This window comes from Lathyrus oleraceus, chromosome 1 (genome assembly GCF_024323335.1).
Source record: "Lathyrus oleraceus cultivar Zhongwan6 chromosome 1, CAAS_Psat_ZW6_1.0, whole genome shotgun sequence".
NCBI lineage: Eukaryota > Viridiplantae > Streptophyta > Magnoliopsida > Fabales > Fabaceae > Lathyrus > Lathyrus oleraceus.
In genome coordinates this window covers 238,503,859-238,530,835 of record NC_066579.1, presented here as the reverse complement: position 1 = coordinate 238,530,835, position 26,977 = coordinate 238,503,859, and positions in this window count along the sequence as shown.

Sequence of the window (26,977 nt, the reverse complement as noted above, 5' to 3'; positions counted from 1 at the left end):
TTATCCCTATCAATGCACATAGGATCTCCTAGAAGCTTTGGACCTTGTGACTGCTCAAGCTACAAACAAGAGATGTTAGTGACATATTTTCGTGCTTTTGGTTAGTAAATAAAATTAGAAAAGCAATAATATACAATTCAAGCATGCTTTGTGACCTCAAACCAAATCACAAGAGATCCCATCCAAAGGTAAAGGAACCAAGATGCTTATGATCCTTGAGGCAATGAATATGCAATGTTATGATGCCATGAGGGATCTTAGGGTCAAAATTGGGGTCTTACAGATGCCCCTATATAAGGTCATTCTAGCCGGAGAAGTGAAGGTTAAAATCTTCGTCTCGACGAGGTAAAATGGGCTTAAGTAATAATAAAAAGACGAATTTTGGTCCCTAAGAGACCTCATGATGCAAATGTATGTATGCAAAAGATAGTACTCTGTGGAGATATGTGTCTACAAAGAGAAAAGAAATCAGGAGAAACTGATCATCCATATGAGTAATACACTCAATGGGGCAAAGAATCTAGGGACTCTTATGGGGATAGGAGAGGAAATAAAATGCGTGAGAAGGTCACGGCTTGAGACTTGCTGAGAGACACGAGGGGAATTCCATGAAAATAAATCAATGGAAGGACTCGAGCTGACTCAAAGATGCATGTATCAGGGAATATGCCAATACAACAAAACTATCCACAAAGGATACTTCAGATGAAAATCCGGACTCAGATGGGGGAAAATCCACTAAGGGACTTCTCTGGGGAATGTCCAAACAAGACTCATCTGAGGAAACAACAAGATGAGGTATTACCGGTTACTGGGTAATAAGCTCAAGGAGACATGTGATCAAAAAAACACCGGTATAAGGGTGAGAGAACAACATGCTCGGGGAGAATGAATATCTAAGACCGGTATGAGGGTGAGAGATATCAAACATCCAAAATTATCTGAGGAAGACCTAAAAGGTATATTTCGACTCAGGAGATCTAACTCCACAGGGGACAAAAAAGTCATAAAAGGGAGCAGAAGGGAAGGAACACCAGGGATACCGGTTACTGGGCATATAATAGGTGACCAACCAAGCGTGAATTGGGGAATATTTCCAAGACACTCATCATCCGAAGGGAGAGCTGAGAAAGAAAACTTGACTACAGGATGGGCATTCGACTCCGCAAAGGGGATACGAATCTTACTCGACTGGGGAAGAACAAAAAAACTTCGACCAAAGAGCGCATGAGATATATTATCTATTACCGTTAGAACGTAGATAATATACTCGCATGGAAGATTATTCACAACCGGTTACTGGGTTAATAAAGGATAAATCGACCGAAAGGAAAGGACATCGGGATACCGTAGATATAAAATGATGACCAAACCAAGGGAGAAACAATCATTACCAACCAAGGGTAAAATGAAAGATAACTCGCTGGGGATACATTGACAAAGGCAATGATCCGGGAGATATATCACCGATTACTGGGAGATATACCCAATAGGTGAAGGAATATCAATACCGAATGTTAGATAAAGATAGCCGACAAAGAGGGGATTACATCTACCAAATACTAGGTAGAAAACCACGGGAGAGTAACCGCCATCGGTTAGGATGCACAAAATAAGGTTAACTCTGCAAGGGGATAAAATGGGGTTTATAACTACCGGTATAAGGGTAGAAAACCACAGAAATAGGACTTACAACTATTGGTTACTGGGTAGAAGGCCATAGACTCCGTCGGGGAATAGATGGACATTTGCTGGTTACTGAGCAATCGTTCATCTAAACTGCGAGGAAGTACAGGGGAAATATCAAAAGGAGTCGATCTAGGAACAAACTAGAAAGACACAATGAAACAAGACTCAACCCAATGAGGATATAACTCAGGGGAGAACTCCATCCCAATATATGTGTTGGGAGGAAACAGAAACAACAATCATCCACGAGAACATAACTCAGTGGGGAATATGGAAGAAAGGATAGACACTTTCTGCTTATGGGGCTGACTCTACGTAGGGAGATCAGACACAAACATCTGCTTTGGGAAATATATATCACCAGATAGAAGGAGGCAACAAACAACGATATATGGCAAAAAATGCAACATGAATATCTGAATGTTAAGATTATGCATATATGCATAATTTATGTATGATGAATGCTGACAAAACAGACATATCTAACACAAACAGGTCCAAGAATCAACGGAGAAACATCCGGTACTACATCTCAAGAGAGAAAGCCAGGCCCACTGGAGAACATCCAATCTGATGGGGGAAACCAATACTAGGAAGCAAAGATCTCCGCAGGGAATGAGAATCAGTTACTCCAGCTGGGGAAAGGATCAACACATGGATAAAATCCGCCGTAGGAATCAACTCTACTGGGGAAATTATCGGAGAGGGAGATGAAACTCTATGGGGGACAACCACCAATCAGAAGGTTCCAATGTCACCACATTTCTTGCACTGCTAAAGAAATCATATCTGCCGAGGAGGAAAGGACACTACTCCGCTGAGGAAGGAAGGATAAACATCTTCATCAACCATTCTTCTCGGGGGGAAACCACAAACAGGCTATGATCAGACAACTCCACCAGGGAAACACTGCTGATGACCGAACCGGGGATTACCCGTAGGCAATTACTGGAGATACCCTGATGGTGACCATACTGGGGAGTAGGAGTGGGATCAACCCTGCTGAGGATGGTCGAGGAGCAAAATTGATGGAGATCAAAAGTAGACAAGTCCACAGAGGGAAAGCTACAAACCAAGTTTGGTGATGGCTCCGCTTATACTGGGGATTTTTGGCTCATTCTGAGGGGAATTTCTTACTTGAAGTGAGGGAAAACCAACTCCTTCGGAAAGATTAGCATATTCAATTTATTAATCTATAAGGGATTTTAGGTCAATCCACACAAGGGATGACAACCATATAATTGATTAACACAAAATGCTAAATCCAGACTCAATGGGGATCTAGAAGATTGAGATCACACCCAGAACTCCCAAACTCCCTGGGATTTGGTGGGAGGTACAACTTTCTTCTGTGCCTGCGGAGGAGACAACCTGAAAGATAAGTGAAGAGGATACGAGTATGCTGGGAATATGAACAACCGTCTTACCCTTTTGGGAATCATACTATCCTCGGGAGAGCACTGAAGACATCCCAAGTATCCTTTTGTCATTGTGAATGTTCACTTTGTTTTTAAAAACAATTTATGAAAATTTTATTTATTTAAAAAAATGATATTTCTCAATTAGAACATGCAAAACATTTGTTGAATAGAAACAAATAAGAGTGCAAAGGATTGAATATAGGCTCAAATTTATTTGATGGAATGGTAGTCTGCAAATGGCAAGACTCCATGGTTCTTTACAAATTTAAAATTGGTGATATATATTGGAAAAGGGCTACATTGAACATAATGACCATTTCTCCACCAACTCTGAATCCGATGTATTTGAAGCTTTAGTTAACGATGACTGAGCGAGAATTTTTGACAGATGACAGCTGTAGAACAAAGTCTTGTCAGGATGCAGTTACTTGCCAAATCCCTAATTTTTGCCTAGATTGCCCCAGGGTGAGGTACTCAATCTAGCGAGATACATATTCATTTTTAATGTCTCTAACTTTTGCCTGGATCGCCCTTTCGGGTTTTCAATCCACCGAGACACTCATTTTTGCCTAAGTCGCCCTTTCGGGTTTTCAACTTAGCGAGCCATTCTGTTTTTATTTTAGGCGAAGTATTTCTTGACTGCATCTGAATTCACGGGACAAGTGAAATCCTCCCCATCCATAGTTGTAAGTATCAAAGCACCGCCTGAAAAGGCTCTCTTAACAACATATGGACCTTCATAGTTTGGATTCCACTTGCCCCTGGAATCGGGTGCGAAAGACAAAACTTTCTTGAGCACGAGGTCACCTTCTCGGAACACACGAGGCTTGACCTTCTTATCAAAGGCTTTCTTCATCCTTTGCTGATATAGATGACCATGGCACATTGTAGTCAATCTCTTCTCTTCTATCAAGTTCAGTTGGTCATAACGACTCTGAACCCATTCAACATCAGTCAACTTGGCTTCCATCAAGACTCTCATTGATGGGATCTCCACCTCTACTAGGAGCACAACCTCCATGCCGTAAACAAGAGAGAAAGGGGTTGCCCTTGTTGAAGTGCAGACAGATGTACGATATCCATGCAACGCAAATGGCAGCATCTCATGCCAATCTTTATACGTAACAACCATCTCCTGGACAATCTTCTTTATATTCTTATTAGCAGCTTCAACGGCCCCATTCATCTTGGGTTTGTAAGGAGAAGAATTATGATGTGCAATCTTGAACTCGCTACACAACTCTTTCATCATCTTGTTGTTAAAGTTAGATCCATTGTCAGTAATGATCTTATCTGGCACACCATAGCGGCATATGAGTTGATTCTTGATAAACTTCACAACCACCTGCCTGGTAACATTTGCATATGATGCCGCTTCGACCCACTTGGTGAAGTAATCAATAACTAAGAGAATAAATCTGTGACCGTTGGACGCTTTCGGCTCTATCATGCCAATCATGTGAATTCCCCACATGGAGAAAGGCCATGGTGATGAAATCATATTCAGAAGTGTTAGGGGAATATGAATCTTATCCGCATAAATCTGACACTTGTGGCATTTCTTCACATATTTGCAGCAGTTAGACTCCATTGTCAGCCAATAGTAGCCTGCTCTCAACATCTTTCTAGCCATGACATGTCCATTGGAATGAGTACCAAATGAACCCTCATGAACCTCAGTCATTAACAGGTCTGCTTCGTGTCTATCCACGTATCTGAGCAGAACCATGTCAAAAATCCTCTTATAAAGCACATCGCCATTGAGGTAGAAACTGCCTAATAATCTCCTCAAAGCCTTTCTATCTTTCACAAATGCCCCAGGCGGGTAAATCTGGCTTTGAAGAAAACACTTGATATCATAATACCATGGCTTCTCATCTTGCACCTCATTTACTGCGAATACATGAGCTGGTATGTCCAAGCGCATCATAGTGATATTGGGGACTTCATTCCAGAGTCTTACCACGATCATCGAAGCAAGTGTAGCAAGTGCATCTGCCATCCGATTCTCATCTCGAGGAATATGATGGAAGTCAACCTCAGTAAAGAATATTGAAATCCTCCTCGCATAATCTCTATATGGGATGAGGCCAGGCTGATTCGCGTCCCATTCACCCTTAATCTGATTAACAACAAGGGTCGAATCTCCATAAACATCAAGATGCTTGATCCTAAGATCAATGCATTCTGCCAATCCCATGATACAAGCCTCATACTCAGCCATATTATTCGTGCATTTGAAAGTTAGCCTTGCTGTAAAAGGAAAATGTGTGCCCTGAGGAGTAATAATCACTGCCCCAATACCATTTCCATATTGATTTACAGCACCATCAAACACCATGCTCCATCGGGAACCAGGCTCTGGCCCTTCATCGAGCGTAGGCTCATCACAATCCTTCATTTTCAAATACAAAATCTCCTCATCTGGGAAGTCATACTGAACTGACTGATAATCCTCAATTGGTTGATGTGCCAAGTGGTCAGCCAAGATACTACCTTTTATAGCTTTCTGAGCTCGATACTCAATATCATACTCAGATAACAACATCTGCCAACGAGAAATCCTCCTAGTTAAAGCAGGCTTCTCAAAGATATACTTGATTGGATCCATTTTGGATATCAACCAAGTCGTATGATTTATCATATACTGGCGTAAACGCTTAGCAGCCCAAGCCAAAGCACAACATGTCTTCTCAAGTATCGAGTATCGAGACTCACAATCGGTGAACTTCTTACTCAGGTAGTAGATAACATATTCTTTATTTTCTATTTCGTCTTGCTAACCAAGGACACAACCCATTGAGTCTTCAAGAACTGTCAGATACATAATCAATGGTCTCCCTTCATCAGGAAGAGACAAAATCGGCGGCTCAGACAGATACTCCTTGATACTGTCAAAGGCCTTTTATCAATCCTCGGTCCAATCATGAGACTGATCTTTCCGGAGGAGCTGGAATATCGGCGCACATGTGGCAGTCATGTGGGATATAAATCTGGAAATATAATTCAAGCGGCCAAGAAAACCTCGGACTTGCTTCTCAGTTTTGGGCGCTGGCATCTCTTGTATTGCTTTGACCTTTGCAGGATCAACCTCAATACCTCGCTCGCTGACAATAAAGCCCAATATCTTGCCGGAACGGACTCCAAATGTACACTTGTTAGGATTCAAACGAAGCTTATACTTCCTCAAACGCTGAAAAAGCTTCAACAAGTGCTCTACATGTTCAACTTCCGTTCTTGACTTTGCAATCATATCATCAACATATAACTCGATCTCCTTGTGCATCATATCATGAAACAAGGTAGTCATAGCTCGTTGATACGTGGCTCCAGCGTTCTTCAAACCGAAGGGCATCACTCGATAACAGAATGTTCCCCAAGGTGTGATGAATGTTGTCTTCTCCATATCCTCGGGTGCTATTTTGATCTAATTATATCCAGAAAATCCGTCCATAAACGAGAAGACATTGAATTTAGCTGTATTATCTACCAACATATCAATATGTGGTAAAGGGAAATCATCTTTCGGACTAGCTTTATTCAAGTCTCGATAGTCCATGCACATTCGGACTTTTCCATCTTTCTTAGGCACGGGCACAATATTGGCCACCCATTGAGGATATGTAGAAGTCACCAGAAACCCCGCATCAATTTGCTTCTGAACTTCCTCTTTAATCTTCACTACCATATCAGGATGAGTTCTTCTGAGCTTCTGCTTCACCGGCACGCACTCAGGTTTCAAAGGCAGGAAATGTTGCACGATATCAGTATCTAGACCAGGCATGTCTTCATATGACTAGGCGAAGACGTCGACGTATTCTCGTAGCAACTCGATCAACCCCTTATTAACAGATTCTTCCAGGAGTGCCCCAATCTTCACTTCTCGCACATAGTCTTCAGACCCCAAGTTGACGGTTTCCAGATTCTCAAGATGCGTCTGAATGATCTTCTCTTCGTGCTCAAGTAGACGGGTGATCTCGTCGAGAATCTCTTCAACATCATCTTTTTCCGCCTCAAATACAGGGAACTCAAAGTTGGGAGATGGTGTTGGATCATTATGTTCAATGGGTTTGATCAACCTGCATAATGATTTTGGATATAAAGAGGTTTTAGAATTCAAACAAGGCAAATCATTATGCAGATGAAAAGATTGATTTTATTCTGTTTTTAGGGTTTTATGTGATCACCAATTTCATGCAAAAAGCAAAAAGTGAAAATAATCGGAAAAACAAACATTTAACATGAATTTATTGAATGAAAATATCATTGTATTTATGAGCCAACAATGTCATACTCCTCCTTTTGGCATGAGAGAAGGATTTTTAAACATAATGAACATTACTTTGACTTATGGATAACTGTTGGAATGTCAACATTGACCCAATTATTGCAGACCCCTCCAGGGATGACAAAGTTGCCAGAATCTTCCTAGGCATCCTCTTCCTCAACAGCAGCAGCTTCCTCATCTTGAACAGTGTGGATGAATCCACCACTCTTAAACAACCCATGCTTGTTGAAAGCGCCAGAAGAATACCCTATGCCAGCCCGGGATTTATTGTCTTCCAGCATGATCATTTGTCCCAATCCAGTAGTTGTACCATGCTCAATGGCCAACTTAGCATCATTATAGGACGCAAATGAAAAAGTTCCTTTCTTAGTAGGCTCAGCAATAGATAAAGCTTGGAACGGCGTTCCAACTTCATTCTCAGCATCTATGTAAGAAAAGGAAGACAAATGGCTAACAAGGAAAGCCTTTTCTCCCCCTACCACCACCAGCTTCTTGTTTTTGGTAAATTTCAATTTCTGGTGTAGGGTGGATGTCACGGCACCTGCCTCGTGAATCCATGGTCTGCCCAACAGGAAACTATATGATGGATGGATATCCATGACCTGGAAAGTGATCTAGAAATCACTTGGTCCAATTTTGACTGGGAGCTCAACCTCTCCAATCACAGTTTTGCGGGACCCATCAAAAGCTTTTACCACTACTCCACTCTGCCTCATGGGAGGCCCCTGATATGACAATCTAGCCAAAGTGGATTTTGGCAACACATTAAGCGATGATCCAGTGTCCACCAGCACATTGGACATGACATCATCCTTACAACTCATAGAGATGTGTAGTGCCAAATTGTGGTCTCTTCCTCCTCGGGAAGATCAGCATCACAAAAACTCAAATTGTTACAAGCGGTGATGTTTACAATAATACTATCAAATTATTCTATTGTGACATCATGATCTACATACGCCACATCCAACATCTTCTGCAGAGCTTCTCGGCGTGGTTCTGAATTCATCAACAAAGATAATACAGAGATCTTTGATGGCGTCTATAGAAGCTGATCTACAATGTTGTACTCACTCCTTTTGATGAGCGTCAGCATCTCATCACAGTCTTCTTTCGTATTGCCACTCTGGCCAGTAGAGACATGAGTTTTCACAACAGAGGCAGGTTTAACGGCAACAAGTACCGGATTTGGAGCATTAACAATATTCCCAACTGGGCGTTCAACATAATTAGCAACATCGGCCCTTCGGACATCAGCTTGGGGTTTCAGCGGAGCCGAGAAAACACGACCGCTACAGGTCAGGCCGCTGACATCAGCAACATTAACAACAGAAGTAGAGGGCAGGGGCACCTCCGTCCCATCCTCCAATGCCACAACATTATAGCGATAGGGAACCGCTTTATCAGAAGAGTATGGCACAGGGCCATCTGGTTTAATAATCAAAGAGGGAGAAGCCTTCTGCTTGCTACCATCATATCAGATGACAACAGGCTCAGGGATCCGAAATACCGGAGATATTACATTGACTTCATCATCATCATCATCAACATTTCAATTCTGAAGTATCTCAATTACTCCTTCGTCCAGCATTTCTTGGATGTCTTTACGGACTTGGCGACATCCCCTTTGATTGACAGTGCAAACTCGACATTTGTCATGGTCATGCTCATAATGACTGTACTCACACAACAGTCTGTGCATCTGGACCAAAGATTCTCGAATATGGCTGACATATTTGACTTTATATTTACCAGGACAGCCCTGGACCATGTTGACAGAGGATTTCCCATGCTCGGGCATTGGGTTCTTCTTCACATTAGGACCTACGTCCTCGAAACATAAGATACCACGTCTCACAAGGTCTTGAACCTTGGTCTTCAGCGGGTAAAATTTTTCCACGTCATATCCGGGAGCACCGGAATGATAAACACAGTGTAGCTCGGGCTTATACCACCACTGAGGGTTGGTAGGTATAGTCGATGGGTCTCGTGGAGTAATCAATTTCCTCTCTATCAAAGAGGGATACAATTCTGCGTAGGTCATAGGAATAGGATCAAAGGTGACCCTCTTCCTCTCATAGCTTGTATTGGCTTGATTGTTGTTTCGAGGCTGGTAGGCCTGCTGTTGAGGACGGTGCTGTTATTGTTGATATTATTGATGTTGTTGTTGCTGGTTATTGTTGTGATGTTGATATTGCCGATTATCTCTGAAAACAGGTGCTATATGAGCCACCTGGTGCTGGTTACCAGCAGGACGCACGGTCTTCCTCCTTACTGAGGGTCTTCTTGGTTTAACATGGGAGGTCATAACATGTGCCTCACCATCTTTCTTCTTTTCAAACACCCCATACCGTTTGGAAGAAGATCCTTCTTCTCAGGTCAGACGCCCTTCCCTGACTCCTTCCTCCAAACGCATCCCCATGTTCACCATCTCGGTGAAATCAGAAGGAGCGCTGGCAATCATTTGCTCATAGTAAAATGAGCTCAAGGTCTTCAGGAAGATCTTGGTCATTTCCTTCTCCTCCAGCGGAGGCACAATCTGTGCTGCCACCTCTGGGCGTACTCTTTAAAAGTTTCCTTATCCTTCTGGGACATGGCCCTCAATTAATCCCTATCGGGAGCCATATCCATGTTATACTTGTATTTCTTGACGAAGGCCTCACCAAGGTCATTGAAGGATCGGATGTTCGCGCTGTCCAAGCCCATGTACCATCTCAGGGAAGCACCAGACAAACTGTCCTAGAAGTAGTGAATGAGAAATTGGTCGTTGTCGGTCTGAGTCGACATCTTCCTAGCATACATAACCAGGTGGCTGAGAGGGCAAGTATTTCCCTTGTATTTTTCAAAGTCAGGTACTTTGAGTTTTACAGGGATTTTGATGTTAGGAACCAAGCAGAGTTCAGCAGCAAACTTGCCGAAGAGGTCTTTTCCTCTGAGAGTTTTCAATTCCTTGCGGAGCTCAAGAAACTGATCATTCATAACGTCCATCTTTTCATAGACATCTGGGCCCTCAGACGGCTCAGAATGGTAGATGGTGTCGTCTACTTTGGGCATAGTATGCACGACCAGAGGTGGAACGGAAAGGACCGGGCTAGATGCCGGCAGAGAAGCAAATGTGGGTGCAGGACCCTCAAGAATGAAGTTGGGAGGCATCCCCCAAGGAAACCTGGCTGGCATGGATGTTGGTGCAAAGTGGGCGCTGGCCGCAGGCACGGTTGAAGAGGCAATCTCGGAGATGACTGTCCTCTGGGGAGAAGTTGAATGTGTCGGAGACGACTGGCTCTGGGCAGCCATGAATGACTCCATCAGGGCAGTCAATCTGGCTACTTCCTCCTTGAGTTCACAGTTTTCTTGCTCCAAATGATCCATTAGTCTTGATGCGTTGGCTCAGGTGTAGTACCGGTGAGTCAGCTTGTCTTCAAAATAAATGAAGAACACAGAGTTAGACCATAGAACAAGAAGCCTGGAGCAAAACCTGCTTATGCATATGATGTATGCAATGCTTGTTCATATGATTTAATTTTTATATCATAGGAACTTTAGAGTCCTATTTGCAAATATTTTAAAATGTTAATCATTTAGACATATAGTGAAATATCACATCAATAATATCTGGAAAACATTTTTACACCAAAGAAGTACAATCTTGGTAACCAAATACAATATAAGAGAGAAGGAAAATGAACATCCTATGGAACCCTAGAAACAATCATCTAAAGCTATGGACACTGGAAGATAAGCTGCACGAAACCTCTTCACCTCCCTCTCGTAGGCTGCCTCCATACCTGCCTTCTCTTTGGCGAGTCGATCGTACTTCCTCTTCCAAAACTTGGAAGACTGAGGAAGAAGAGAAGTCAATGCATCATCAGGTTTGTCAATAACCTGGTGCTCAAGGAATTCTATCAAAGCATCCTTCTCTGTAATTTGCTGAAGCAACTCCTCTCGTTCACGGATCCAGGCACGTGAACGGTCTTCGTCTCTCAACTCCTCTACTCCTTGGTCAATGAGGGTTGAAAGCCCAACAACAACCAAAGGCGTAGGTCTTGGATACTCATAAGGCATGAGGTACTCGGAAGCTCTCCTCCTAACCCAAGAGGTATAGGGTTCCAAAGCGATACAGTTCTTTGGACCCAACTCCTTCCTTCCCTTCCTATGGATCTTGTGCCAAGCGCGGACCATCCTACCCTTCAAGCCTTGGGGATCTTTACCCTCCTGAAAGAACACATCCTCTAACAAAATCTTATTAGGTTTATCCTTTAGGGGAAACCCAAGCTGACGACGTGCCAAAATAGGGTTGTAGTTAATCCCACCACATGTACCAAGAAGAGGCACATTGGAGAACTCACAACAAGAGTCGATAATCTGCACACCATCATATGCACGGTTGTACTAAAAGATATCATCATTAGTGAGAGACATAAGTCTCGTGGACCACCATAGACATCCTTTGTTCTCCTTAAAGGCGACCGTCTGCGGCAAGTGCGAAATAAACCACTTGTACAGCAGAGGAATACAGCACACAATGGTACCACCACCCTTTGCATTCCTCATATGCAAAGAAAAGTAAGTCTCACCCAACAGAGTCAGAACGGGATTAAGAGTAGAGAAAATCCTAATAGCGTTCACATCGACAAACTTGTCGATGTTGGGGAATAACACTAGCCCATAGATGAGAAGTACAAATATGGCCTCAAAGGCGTCCTCACTCATGGCCTTCCCATACATAGTAGCTTGAGCAATGAGGAACTCAGAAGGGAGACCTTGAATTCCACCTTTGGTAGTCGTATGAGCATCAACCAGAGATTCATCTATATGAAACATATCAACTATCTCTTGAGAAGTAGGAACCCTCTCTAAGCCACTGAACGGCAACTGGTCTAGGATAGGTATACCCATAAGATAGGCATACTCCTCAAGCGTAGGCAAAAGTTGGAAATCCGGAAATGTGAAGCAACGGTACAAGGGATCATAGAACTGCACCAATACACTCATCAGACCTTCGTCCACTAGAGTAGTCAGAACAGATAGAAGCTTCCCATAACGAGCCTTGAGACCCAAGGGATCTAATACATAAGATGTCAAATTCCTTAGCTCTTTCAAGTCGGGTTGTCTGAAACTGTACTTCTTTGTATTCCTTCTTTGCTTATCCATGTCTGAAAATTTGCAAATAGACCTCTTAAGTTCCTTGAAATTTTTTCTCATTATTGATGATATGGATGAAAATGGGTGCATGAATGAATGAATGCAACAATCACCCTCAAGGATCAAGCAAAGCACACCAAACAAAGGTCATGGGATGGATCATGTCATCCTTAATATCAATCATCCATTTTGGTGGATTATGGTTTACACCTTATCAACACCCAAGTTCCATTGATATTAAGGATACACAAGAACGGATCAACCATGAATCAAAGGTTTGTTGCAAGTCACGAGCATGAAGTCTCGGTTAAGGACCACCCAAAAGGGAGTGTACTAGGGTTTAAACCTGCCAAACATGTTCTACAAGAGGTTCCCATAGTCATCATCCCATCTTTCGGATATTATTGGATAAACGACTACTCGTATTCCAAAAATATTCTCAAGAGAGACTCTTATGAGTGTAGTATCACGTAACAATCGTATCAAATCTTACACTTGAATGACCTTCGCACTACGTCCTAAGAATAGGCCAAGATGGGTTTGGTAAACTAAGGTCCTTGGCTTCTAAGGTCTATATTGGAAAGAGTAATGTCTAACCATGACTACTCGTGTGACATTATTGATCCCAACATGACCTCCACCAAGTGAATGGGCTTGCAAGTCAACTTGCTAAGGAATAACTCCACACAAGTTGACAAGACTATGCCATTCTCCTATCCTAAGTTCACTCGAGTTCGGGTATAGAACTCATCTCACAAAGATCACCAAGCATACAAATAATTAATATTCAAGCAATTCAATCATTACATACAATACAGTAATCCCAAATTGCACAAAAAATATGTCACAAAATAATATACACAACAATACAACAAATATGAAAAGTAGGCAAAACCCACTAGGCTAACCTCCCCAGCAGAGTCGCCACTTTTCTGTAGCAGGGTATTCGTTACCATTAGAGATATTGACTAAATCCAAGGTAAACCATACAAGTCGATTCGCCACCACACTTCTATTTATCCAAAGGAATGGTTAGAAAGCGAACAAAAACCTAAAAGTTTTATCGAATCAAAAACTAGTAAAAATGTCAGAGATCGGGGTAAGGGGGTTGGTTATGCAATGGGAAGGTTTTAAGTACCCAAAACATCCTAGGTACTCCTAGGGAGCCCTTTTCACACTTGTTCTAAGGTTGGTATTTTGTGGAACATTTATTTGTGCAAACATGATTGAAGAGATGAGAAAAGAATATACAAGTTATTTACAGTTTGTGTTTGGATGGATAAACCCATTCTACGTACCATCTTAAAAAAGATTAGGATCAAAACCTCGTAGTTCGGGGTAAAAATCTCAAAACAAGTTGGTGAATTAATTGGTCCAAAAGCCTTAAGGTCTTTTGTTATCCAAGGGAGAAAACTCAACCTAAAACCACAAATCCACCATGTGAGGATATCTTCAACATGCTAGTGAGGGGTTAACCCTATAATAAGCATGGAAGACTCCTTGTCCATCACTAAGGATATAGGTGAGTATTACATCTACCTCAAGGATAACTCAAACCTAATAGCTAAATGGTTATAAAAAAGTTTTTGATAAGAAGTGGCCATTGAAACCACAAAAGTATTTGAATGAGTTATATTTACCAATGAAAAGTATTTACAAAATATGGTCAAAGTTGACTTAAATGTTCAATTCAAAATAAGTGTTATGAAAAGAAAGTTTGAAAATCAAAAAGCATAAGGCTTAGGTTTCTAATGTTTAAAAATAAGTGTTAATGTTTGCATAAAAAGTTTTGGCTTGGGTTAGAGTGGAGGGAAGAAGAAGAATGGCTAAGGTCCTAATCATACAAGAGATGAAGGATAAGAAACAAGACCACAAATGGAGTTCCTCTCTTGAGATCATATTGATGATCCAAGTAGCTCTCATCCTTTAGAATATGCAAGCAAAATAAGTGTAAGCTCAAGCAATCAAATTAATCAAGCAAGCTCTTAGAAGATCTCCAATGGTTCTTGTATCTTTCACTTTGGATGAACATGACAATGGTTCTTCAATTTGGCTCAAATAGGATTCCCCTAGCACAAAAGCACACAACATCAAAAAGTTCCATGAAGCAAATCAAGAATGGACAAGATTGAGTTTAGATATTTGGTCCTTCTAATCCATCTTCAACCTTAAGGCCTTTTTACTCCAATTTGCATAGGGAATGTCCTAGTAACTAAGTCCATTTGTCCATTTTTTGCATTTTGGTCCACAACAATCAAAACAAAACACAAGCACAATAATATATACACAATTATGTGCTCAAGTGAGCAAAAGGCAAATTGCATTAACATAAACATATGCTCAAATGAGCAAAGGAAAAAGCAAATGAATAATATGTACAAGAATCATAAATTGCATAAATGTAAAGAGCAAGAATTAAATGTTAATGGTTAATGGTTAGTGTTAGAATTAGTGTGCCATAAGGCGATTTAGTGCTATGTTAAGCAATCGTAATTGGACTTATGTAGAAGTCACAACTATCTGAGGTCAGTCAATAATAATGTAGGCAACAACACAAGTTAGAGATTTTGATTAGTGAATCAAACTCCTACAACTTGCCATGTCAAAAAGAAGATGATAAATGATCTTGTATTGATTTAGGTTCTTTGCATGATTAGGAAGCAACCTATCCTGAATGCAAAGCCATTCACTTGATCCATGATCAAGATGAATTAGATTTGAATCAAGGAAGATTAAACCTCCATGTATCAATGCTAACCACCAATCTTTAACTCATTGATCAAAAAAGAAAAAGAAGAAGAAGAAGAAGAAGATGAAGAATTAAAGTACATTAATAGAAATGGAATAAGATAATCAAAAAGCATTGACCAAAGATAGAGAAGATCAGAGTCAAACAATAGAAAATAGAAGCAAAATGCAGATTAGAAGTCAAGAAACAAACAAAATATTTTTGGTATTTTTGAATATTAAAATAAAACTTGAATTAAAATTATAAAGAAAGGTCAAACTTCAAACTCACTTCAAATCAACTTTGAAAAGTCCAAGTGAATTATCCCAAGTTCAACAAGGTCAAACAAAGTTTGACAAAAAATTTCAGCATTTTTAGAAGTCAGAAACTATTTTAAATCAATTAAAAATGCATAAAAATAACCTAATTGAACTAAAATATCAAATAAATCTCAAATCAATTAATAAATTGATGAGAATATTTTTCATAGATCTATCATCATTCAAAGAGGTTGGAAAAATATTTTTGTATTTTTTGGATATCAAAAACTATTTTAAATGAATTAAAAATAACCAGAAAAGAGAAAATTCCTAAAAAATATCAAATGATAAAATAAAAAATGTTAAAAATCATTTTTAGAAACTAGAAATTAAAAGGAGTAAAATGCAATTGGTCTCATATTTTTTGGACCAATAATGAAGGAGTTATGAATTTTTAAAAAGAAATGGAATTAAAAGAAATAAAAGAAATAGAAATCAGAAATTAAAAAAAGGGAAAATGCGTGGACCGTTTGATCTGAGCTCATTAATTGAGCAGGCAAATCATGAGGTCAGGAAACGCGCGCCTACCATGTGCATGAGTCAACTGAAGCGCACCAAGCCTATAATAAAGTCATAACAATTGACGCATGGGATTTAATCTGGAAAATGAGATGGACGACTCAGATCCAATCTGGAGACCAGACGGTGGTCAGCGCCACCATCTTCTCCGGCTAACTTCCGGCCAAGTCCAAAATTGCAGAGAAATGAAAGCTAACCAAATGCTACGATCCATGCACCAATGGAAAGCTGGGGTGATGTACATCACCCCTGTACCAACCAAATCCACTCTAGATTTCTACATTGAGAGAAATTAGAGATGGAAGATCTGTGGTGTTCAAATGAACTTCGTGATTTTTGAAAATTGAAAGCTCAAAAGTGTTGCCTCTATGCAGAGGACTTCAGATCACACAACAACAACAAGAAATGAGCACTATACAAGCTGATTCGAAGAAAATAAAGTGTGAGGTGAACCTCTGAGTTGCAGGGCTTGGAGTCACAATTCCTTAATGCTAATGCTTACAGTTCACTCTATGGATCAAGGTGAATAGGTTTAGGAACTTTAAGATCTGAGAAAACAGTCGAGGCAACTGAATTCTAGATCTGAAAATTGAGAGAAAAGTGAGATAGTTCCTTTGGTGTGAGGGTGAGGTTTCAGTTGCACAAAATTTGGGGCGCCTTCAGGTTGGTAAAATGAAGCTCATATGCATTGTATTTATAGGCAAGGCAATGCTGAAATGCATGATCTCAAACTTGCATGAATGGAAAGGGCCTCCATGCATGGGCCTGTACAGGCGCATGGAGGGCCCAATTCCACTTGGATTTTGCAATTGATGCATGATGGAAGCAAATTGGACGTGCAGCTTATGTAATAATGGTTCATGTAATGCAAATTTTAATGATTTTCCAAAATGTGCCATAATGTTCAAGCCTTCGAAAATGCTATGTCCAAACTTGAAACACCACCTCATGAGTAATGGTTGGAAAGCTTTTTGCATAATGATCATTTATTATGTTGATCAAAACTCCATTTGAGCCTTGGAAATTGATGAAAAGTGGACATGAAGTGTAGGGTGCAAAACATGCACATGTGAGATTTTCAAAATTGGCCAAAGTTCAAGCCCTTATGTTTCAATGATGAAAGCTCCAAATGACACAATCTTCAACATAGAAGTTGTAGATCTTTTCAAGGCAATCAATATGGACTTAAAGTTTGCATCATTTGGATTTTTGATGAAGAAGTTATGGGCACTTGAAGTTGGACTTTTTCACATTTCAATGCATTTGGTCCAAAGTGACCTATAATGTTTTGCATTATCACATGTATTTCATTTGAGATTTTGAAATTTTTCTCAACATAACATTTGAATTATACATCATAAGCTTTCCAATGCATTTGATCCCACATCAAAATAATAAAAAATGAAGGAGTTATGTCCTTGGGAAGTTGACCCAAAATTAGGGTTTCAGTCAAAATGACCTATAATGTCTTGGAATGGATGATTACCTTACAAGCTTCAAATCAATTTTTGATGAACATGAAAGTTGTTCATATGGTCCTTAATAACATTTTTTCTCTGAGGGTCCTCTCCATTTTACAAACACATAAAAAGTTAGGTCTCAGTGTATTTCAAAATAGTCAGATGAATTGACTGATCAACTTCTCAAGTCCAAACCTCATATCTTGATGAATTGATGATTGAGGACACTCAAATAAGTTTAAATATGCATGAAATGATGAATAAAAGAACTTACCTTGATTGAATTTGACCATGGGTTGAGGTTGCTTCATGAGAAAGGCACAGTGGATGAATGGATGAATTAGGGTTTCCTTGGGAAACAAGCCTCAAACCCCTTGATTTGCTTTGAGATGCTTGGGAGGAATATTTGATGGAAGATAGCTTTTGGGAACCATTGCCATGCTTGATTTCATCTTTAGTTGGCCCTATCAATGCATATAGGATCTCCTAGAAGCTGTGGACCTTGTGACTTCTGAAGCTACAAACAAGAGATGTTAGTGACATATTCTCGTGATTTTGGTTAGTAAATAAAATGAGAAAAACAATAATATAAAATTCAAGCATGCTTGGTTACCTCAAACCAAATCACAAGAGATCCCACCCAAAGGTAAAGGAACCAAGATGCTTATGATCCTTGAGGCAATGCAAATGCAATGTTATGATTCCATGAGGGATTCTTAGGGTCAAAATTGGGGTCTTACAATAATGACATTGAAATAAATATGCATTCTTTTGAATAAATCCATTTGTGTCCACTCATACTTCTCATTGGTATCAAGATTTTAATTAAGCGAAATCAAAAGGAGAATGAAGAAATTGAAAACACGAAATCATTGCACATACACTTTAGATAGAACCTTGCTGACGATGGAAGGCATTGTTTCAAATCCCTAAACACCAGATTTATAAGGAAGATAGTCCCTTGTTAACCCCTTCGAGCCAAGGAGTGTGAGTTTCTTTTTGAACATAAAACCCTAAATCTTAGTCCGGGGCAGGGTTTTCGTAGTTAGTTTGACCAGGCGTTCAAACTTCAAAATAGGAGTGTCCTATCTAAGGATCAACCATATCTCATCCCTCACAAGAGGTCAGAAACGAAATTCATAATGGTTGTCCCTCACCCACAGAGGCACGAGGCAGTCATAACCCCCTTCCAATCAATAAAATAAATGTCACACGATTTGTTCCACACATAAAAAAATAAAAGAAATAAAGTCCGCTAAGTCAAAAAGTTGTGAACAAGTGACTTAGGAAAAAATTAGGGCATCCCTCTACATTTCAAATTAGAGTCGATCCAACAAAAATAGGGAAATTAAAAAAACAAATTAGCAAAAGAAGAATTGAAAAGAAGAAAATCCTCAGCAAGAAAAAAATTGTGTGGCTACAAACCAAACAGAAGGTGCATGACTGCCACTCCAAAAGGAAAAACCTCAGAGGTTTATCATTTTCACTCCCAAATACCTTTTGGAAGAAGAGCACTTATATCGAACTAGCTGAACGTAGGACTGTTGAACATCAAGGAGAATGGGTGGGTTAGAATAGGTTTCGAGCCATAAATCCTTTTTTCTGAAAACCGTGAACCAAGCCATGTTACAACCCTCAAAAGACCTAATTGAAGCATGGTTTATTTCGAAAGCATACTATAGTCGGTCAAATCGTGTTAAAACTGACTCCTTAATGATTTGCTTATCATTTGTGTTGGTATCGATAAGACATTCTCATTAGTGATTCATTCACTATATGTCATAATTCCACTGAACAAAATTAGATTTCAAAACTACCATAAGCATGACATTAGCATTATCATTTCCAAAACTAACTTGTCTCACTCGTGAGTAAGCATTTGACATTAAGGAATCTTCCACAATGAATGTAAGTTGAGGAACCCGATTGCACCAAAAGTGAAGAATGCCCAAAGACTCTGTTGAGAAGGGGCAATCCATCTCAGTTGACTATGTCAAGGAGTAGAATACCCAAAGACTTTGTTGAGCATGGGCAAGCCATCCCAGTTGACCATGTTAAGGAGTAGAATGCCTAAAGACTCAGTTTGAGTAGAAATACAAGAGCTATAAGATTCAGTTACTCTGAGATGATCACGTCGAGAATTCTCTAGAAGATTCAGTTAATCTGAGATAATCACGTTGACAAATATCTAGAAGATTCAGATAGTCACGTCGAAAAATATCTAAAGGATTCAGTCAATATGAGGTAGTTACGTCGAGATTCGATAAATCTCTCTAAAGACTAGTTAGTCAGGGGCATTCCCTCAAAGATCATCCATCCAGAGGCAAAGTTACTTCAAGGCTCGTACTGGGGTAGGCCACCCTGAGAGAACAAGAAGTTAATCTCTCTAAGACGGTTAATTAGAGGAATGCAATTCCAAGACACTAGGGAAGGTCAGATTGAGATAATCTATGACAAAATTGCTTCATGACTTGTGACTGGGGCAATCCGCGCAGATGCCTAACAGACTGGGGAAAGACTGTCCAAAGAGAGGAAGGTCCTCTCCCTGCTTGTAAAAGCTTCTTAGATCCATCCTGGGGCATCAGAAGATCCAGCTCAAATTTATTCTCTAGCAGTATACGGATATCGGGAAGTCATGTTATCCCACACCCCATAAATCAGGAGCCTTGCAACCCAAGCCGGTTTTTCTTAGTATTCATTACACCTTACCCAAACTTGGGGAATTCATAGACCCTCATACCATTGTATAAACCTGTCATTCTTAAATCCTATCATTCCATTCATGCATGTCATCCGGTATAACCTAAAGCTCTATAACAAGAAATAAGCAAGCCTAAAACTCTCATGGCACTACTCAATAACCCATTTCCATTGGCACATTCCTTGAATCCAACCCTGTGGATAAACCCTTTTTATTAATACCCCCACATGTCATACCCTATTTTTAACCCTAAGATGCCACCATCATTTGTATCATTTACATGACATCTAACATCTTTTCATTACTAACCTATTGAAAATACAAAAAGATTTTCTACTTTGTTTGTCTTAAGCTAGGGTTTTACACCAAGAGCTTTCAAAGATTGATCAATCAAGACTTGGCATGAGTTTCAACATTTCAAACTCCTCATCCTTCTCAAGTGATCAAGTGACTTCCATCAACAATAATCAAGTTCAAGATAATTCCATCTCAAATTCATCAAGGCCAAACTTCATCTGATACCCTCAACTAGGGTTTTAACCCAAAGTCAATTGGTTGACTTTTTAGCCAAGGCATGATCCCAAAGCTTGAAGTATGGTTCAAAGAATTAAAATACATCATAAGTGATCCATTCACATCATTCAATGTGCCCAAGAGATCCCATTCATTAAAGATTGCAAGAATTGGATTCATATGATACAAAGTCAACTAAGGCCAAGTCAAAGTTTGACTTTTGACATTTTTGGTCAACCATGGAATTCTCAACTCATGGATCATGAAAATATGGTTGATGTATGCATTTGATCAAGAGAAAAAAATAAATTGGACGTTACTTGCAAAAAGGGCAAGATTTGGTTTTGTAAATTTTTCTAAGTTGCGAAAAAATACATGTTAAAGGTGCCAACTTTCCAAGTTCATAACTTTCAATCGAAGCAACCATTTTCTTTTCTCCAAATCTAAAACTAAATCTCTCTTTCCATACTAAAACTTTGTCATTGATGATTGATTCCCAAAAAATGCAAGGATTTCAAGTTATGAAGCCATGAAGTTGGTACCATAAAGTTAAAACACTTAGAAACATTTTCAACCAAATCTACCTTCAAAAAGTAACTTACTTGATCATCATTTTTCACCATTATCCATATTGATTCAAGTAACACTCCCAATATGAAAGTTGTGGAGGATGGTCTTATCTTTCCAAAAATTCCAATATCATAAAATTGTCATATTTGATCTAGGTGTTTCGAAGAGATGAAGTTGGCTATCCAAATTTGAACTTTGGGTCATTTTCATGGCAAGTTCATCATGTAACCTTGAGCCAAAGCTACATAATCTTACTTTGCAGGATATCTTGCTTCTAAATGTCACCTTAATAAGAAGATTACACAAACCCTTGGTGCATTACACACGGCATTGCGCCATTAACCAAGTCTTGATGCCATATTTGGAAGGTTTTGAAAAAAGCTTCATATCCATTTTGATAAAGGCCAACTTTTCCAACCACTCTTGCATTAAGCTTCCAACTTGTTTCTTATGATCACACTTAAACTTATACCAAAAATCAACATCCTAAACCTCAAGAAAAGTACCTATAAACTCCTCTTTTTCATCGTGATCCATTATGCATTTTTGTGAAAAATGAAACAAGTCACCAAACTAGCATTCCAATTGAACCAAGATAGATTTCTGCAAGTTACATGAACCATATGGAGCCTCTATAAATAGAGAGCCAAGCCTCATAACTCAACACACCAGAATTGTCACAAAAACTCCATTTTAGCAAATTCTCCAAACCTCAAACTTCCAAATTCCACTGTGCTTGTGTTTTCCCCAAACCAACACTTCAAACAACTTCTAAACATCCATTAGAAGTTGTACAAACACTTGAATAACTTCTGTAACAACCCTACCATCATATTCCAAATCACACTTTCATAGCTTGCAACTTGATTTGGAAAGGAAGAACCAATCACTCTCAGCTCAAGCCAGGCATTCAAACACCTTCCTTGAGGTGTAAGGAAGTTGTTCAGATCATAAAATCACATTTGGAACACTCTTATTTCAAAACATAATTTTCATTTTTGAGGTATGTACTCATTTATGCAATTTATGATTTAAGGCACCATTTTGCAACATTCTTGTTACCATTTCACTTGCCAAGATGAGAGGAACAAAACATATGATCATTGGTCTTAATCGGTGATGTTTGGAATTTAATTTTATATTCAATTTTTATGGTTTATATGCATTTTATTTTATTTATGGAGATTTATGAAAAATAAATGAAATTGGTTAATACCATTAGATTCCTTGCGAAATTCTAAGCAATTTTGGTCTTTGCAATTTTTGATTTCGTTAAGAATTGAGAGAGTTAGAGTTTTGAGAAGTTGTGAAAAAGGTGGAAATGATGGACTACGAGATGAATGAAGAAGATGATGTAACTTAATACATGAATTGACATTGTGCCCCAGTGGTAAAACGTTGGTTTGTTAAGTCTGTTGCATGCAGTCTGGGTTTGAATCCCCCTTGCCCCAATCTTTTGTTTCTTTTATTTTTTTACATCTTTTGTATTCAACCTTAATATATTATGACGCATCATGATAACACCACATAGTGCATGGCCCAATGGCTAGTATTTTAGCCTGCAACCACCAGGTCAAGGGTTCAAACCCCCTTGGCCACACTTTCCTTAATTTTTACCATTATTTTTTTTATGGTTTTCTTCACACCTTCATGCATTTATTTCTATATGAAAAATTAATTAATTTTGAATGATTTTTTGCAAACTTGTTATTTATCCCATCTATTTTATGAATCCTCAAAAAAATCCTAAAAAATAATATTTATTTTGACCATTTTTATTAGGTAGAGAACTAGTGCATTTTATGTTGTTTTTAGGCCTTTTAATGGATTTTCTTTTATTGTTTCCTTGTTCTAAGTGATCATAGATGTTTGTGTGACCAATGCATATTTGTTTAGGTCTTGTTTGATGTTGGTATCATTTTGTTTGCTTAAACATGATTATACTTTGGGCATTATACCATGATTAAATGACCTTGTATTAAAATATTAGTGATTGATTATTTAGATGAAACTTAGGGTTTTGTTTAGATGAATCTTTTGAAGCATCTTGATGCATGATTAGGGTTTCCACTTAAGCTTGGTCTTATCATGAACTTTGATTCAAGTTTAATGTTTATTTTGTGAAGACTTATAATGTGATGCATGTTTGACCTAAATTGATTCATGTTGTGTTTACGATGTCCAATGAATGCCTTTACTATGTCAAATATGATTTTGTCTTCACCATCAATGTGTTGTGTCTTGAGATGTTATGTAAAATTTCATTATGTCTTGTTTATGTTTATCTCAATACCAAAAAACCATGATCAATATTGTCATCCATACCTCACTCACCTTATGATTTCCATTGTATTTAGCCATATTTTGTGCCTTAATGTTAATGCATGTTCAACCTTGTTATTGTTTATATCCAAGGGAAAGGAATCATGACATTCCTGTCATTTTGCATGTGTGTGTTCATCTGCATTCTATACAACTTTGCTTCCCCTTAATCCAAAACTTCTAGATACAATCTTAGGTTCCCCTAAATATAAACCTTAGGATTCTATCTCTCTCTATCCTTCTTATAACCACTTTCATAATAAACTTTGACTTAGTGTAGCGGTAAATTCGTGACCATCAAGCTACGAATAAACTTGACGTCAGTAAAAACAGAGTCGCGACCGTGCTTTTATTGTTTCTAAAGGAAAAGGGAAAAGTACGAACAAAACCCAAAGATAAGAAGTTTTCAAATTAAAAATAATAAAATGCCAGAGATTCGGGTTGGTTACACAGAGGGAAGGTGTTAACACCCAAAGTGTCTTAGGTACTCCTAGGGAGCACTTTTTTATGTGTGCATGTGTTTTTGGTATAAAAGGTGTTTGATGAAATAGAGTGTGGGGATGAGAAAAGAATTCATTGATTATATTTTAGTGTTTGACAAGACCTTCGGTCTTATGCCTACGTACCAACATAAAAATGAGGGATCAAAACCATATAGTTAGTGGTAAAAGTTTCAAAGGAGTTGGTGAGTTGGTTTTAATAAGAATTTAAGAAGAGAGCACTAGAGGCCAATGTTTGAATGAGGTTGTTAGTCCTTTTTTTGTCTTTTTTTGATAATTTAAGTCAATATGGTTAAGTTTATTTAGAAATTTGATTAAGAAAAGAGTTTAAAAATTCATTGGCATAAGGCCAAAGTTTCTAATCATTAAAATATGTCTCAGTTGAAATTACAAACAAAGACGGTTTTTGAAAAGAGGGAGAGATTTTTGAAATTAAGAAGTGGGAGGAGATGAAGAGGCTATCCTAAGCACAAATTTAGAAGTTAAGAGTTAAAAATATCTGACCAATGGAATACAATCCAACAGACAAGAATGTCATTTAGAAACCCATTTTCCTTTGGACTTTAATCAAACAATAATCAACAAGCAATGAGAAATATCCAGACATCATGAAGATCAAGGCATCAAATAAAGATAGCCACATACAAGTAAGCACTCCAATAGCTAGCAGTCTTCATTGTCTTCCAAAGTATCATATGAAATATTCCTTAATCAACTCAGAACAAAACATCAGACACAAATAATGAAAATAAGCAATTAAGCACAAAGATAGAGTAGCAGATGAATCCAAAGCACTCAAATGTCTTGCATCAGATGAAGGCAATGGTCAAAGATAGCTCAGCCTCAGAATGTTGGCATTGGTCAAGTCCTTTAGCATAGGGAAGGTTTCCTAATCCTAAGTCCAAAAGTACAGATCAAGTTTTAACAATCCACCAAATGTTTTTGAGGGTTTTTATTGTTATTAGGTTTTTTAAGGTCCTAAGACCATAAAAAATAGCAAAACATACAAACTATATATACAATCACAAGATATGGATCAAGTGAGCAAAATGAAAAAAGACTTGAACATAAACAAGTTATATGAAATGTAAATGGCAATGAATGATAAATGACTGAAATTTAAATTTCATAAAGTAAATGACTTGAAAGATAAAAGCATAATGAATAAGAGTTAGTCAATGGTTAGTCAAATGTTAGTGTTGAGTTTTAATGGATTAAGTCATTCTTTGGAGAACACTCAACCATTCATTCACAAGTATGGATCCTTAAACCAAGACATCATCCATGAGAAGGGATCCAACTTGGATAATTCGACAAGTATGCCACTATCTCTCATGAAAGTAAAAAAGGTCAAGTCTCCACTCAATGCCATGAAGAATGGGAGGCTTACAATCTCACTCACTAGAATGCTATGCCTCGAGGGTCAAATTTAGCTCTATGTTAAGCAATCATAATTGAAGTTATGCAGAAGTCACAACTATCTGAGGTCGGGCAATAAAAATATAGGTGCTAATGCATGTTAGAGATTTGGTACAAAGAACCAAACTCCTAAAACATACCACACACTAAAAGAAAATGGGAGGGACCTATCTCAGTCATACTTGTATTGATTCATTTGACACAAGGTCATTGATGACTCAATTAGCCTTTTGACATTAGAGTTTTCATTGGTCAAATGAGGGAATGGGGAAGAATAGGGATGAAGATGAAGAGGAAGGGGGCAGATAGAAACACAAATTGATCATGAGAGGAATTTCATCAGATCAAAACCATCCATTCATTTTGGAAGATGAAATGTACATTTCATCAATCCCCTAAATCCAATGGTTTTGATCCAACAAAAGTCAAATCAACCATGACTAAGGCCCAAATAGAAAGTCAAACATCACAAGACCATAAAAATGGCTGAACATAATTTTTAAACATTTAATCAATTAAAACTCAAATTCAAATGCATTTTAATTTGGTCAAAATCTCAAATCCCTTCAAAACACAATATAAATGACCAAGGTATTTATCCAAGGTCAAGCAAGGTCAAAGGACCTTATACAAAAAATTTCATGATTTTTAAAAAGTCAGAAGTATTTTTAAACAATTAAAAGTATGCAAAAAAACATTTAATTCATGAAAAATACCAAAATTAATCCAAAAAATAATTTTAATTCATAATATGGAAAAGAGAAATATTTAAAGATTTTTGGTGAAAGTTCCATATTTTTTGGATTAAAAATGGATTTATTATGAATTAAACAAAATAAGGCAATTAAATAAAAAATAAGAAAATATGAAAAATCAGGGTCCATCAGATCTCCCTCATTAATTGAGGTGACATATCTGATGGCCAAGCGCGCGCGTTCCACCAAAGACCTTAGTCAATGCGCCACACCAATGGTAATCAAAAGGAAATGCTAGGATTAAAATATTTTGAATGGATCAAAGGGTGGGGAACACGTCAACACACCACCAAAGTTATGGCTCCGGTCATCTTCTCCGGTGAACCACATCGGACTGGATGACCACCAACCATTACCAAAATGAAAAACAAGGACATGATTTTAAATAAAAATGCTCAGGAGCTCAAATATGACCTCAATTTCCTCCAATTCCAAGTATATTGAAAGATTCATAGATTTGAATTTTGAGGATCATGAACTGAGTTGCTTCGATTAGACCTCAAAGAAACTCAATTTTGTTGCCTACATTGGTAGGACTTCAGCAAACCAACAATCAATCAAAATGGATGAGAAATGAGGGAGAATCGAAGAAGAGAAGTTTCCGAAATCTCACCTTCAGGGAGCTTCAAA